Source organism: Belonocnema kinseyi, chromosome 7 (genome assembly GCF_010883055.1).
Source record: "Belonocnema kinseyi isolate 2016_QV_RU_SX_M_011 chromosome 7, B_treatae_v1, whole genome shotgun sequence".
In the NCBI taxonomy this organism is placed as follows: domain Eukaryota; kingdom Metazoa; phylum Arthropoda; class Insecta; order Hymenoptera; family Cynipidae; genus Belonocnema; species Belonocnema kinseyi.
Genome location: NC_046663.1, coordinates 114105379 through 114106033, shown reverse-complemented (window position 1 = coordinate 114106033; position 655 = coordinate 114105379).

Below are 655 nucleotides of genomic sequence, written 5' to 3'. Positions count from 1 at the left end.
TATATAATTAAGCTTTAAAGTTTTGAACATATAACTATATAAAGTTTATTGTTGTTAATTAAAAACTTTTTCGAGTTAGAATTGGTATTCTGAATCAAATATAATTATTGAGGGCCAGTTTCCAATTTTCCAATACTAACATACGGGCCTGCTCCCTTCCGAGTTCTTGTTTCCATAAAATTGTTTACCTCTTTAAATGACTGCCATACGTCGCAAATGCCCTTCATACATCCCAAACAATAATTCAGTGGTAGGACGAATAAGTCAATCACTACTCCCCAACTAGTACACTTTGCCTCAAGCTCTTGGGCCACTTCTTCCTGCAGGGCCAGATGATAGAGCGTGAAGAGTGCTTTGCGCGCTCTAAGAATTTTGCTTAAGGGGGGTTTCTACCTTGTGCAGTCCAAAAAATCGATTTTTTTGTTTGAATTTTCGGGTTGGAAAATCATTCTAGAATACGCTCTCAAAATTTGGAATGGAAATCTTTTGAATTACGAAACCTATACCCTGAAACCTGATACCTGAAACCGATACCCGTGTCGAGCATGCCGAGCCGCCACCGCCCAGTGCGCTGTGCCACCGAAACTGATAACGGTTGCAGCCTCGTTTTTGGTTTGAATTAAATCGCCGAATGTTTGAATAGTTCTGGGTATTC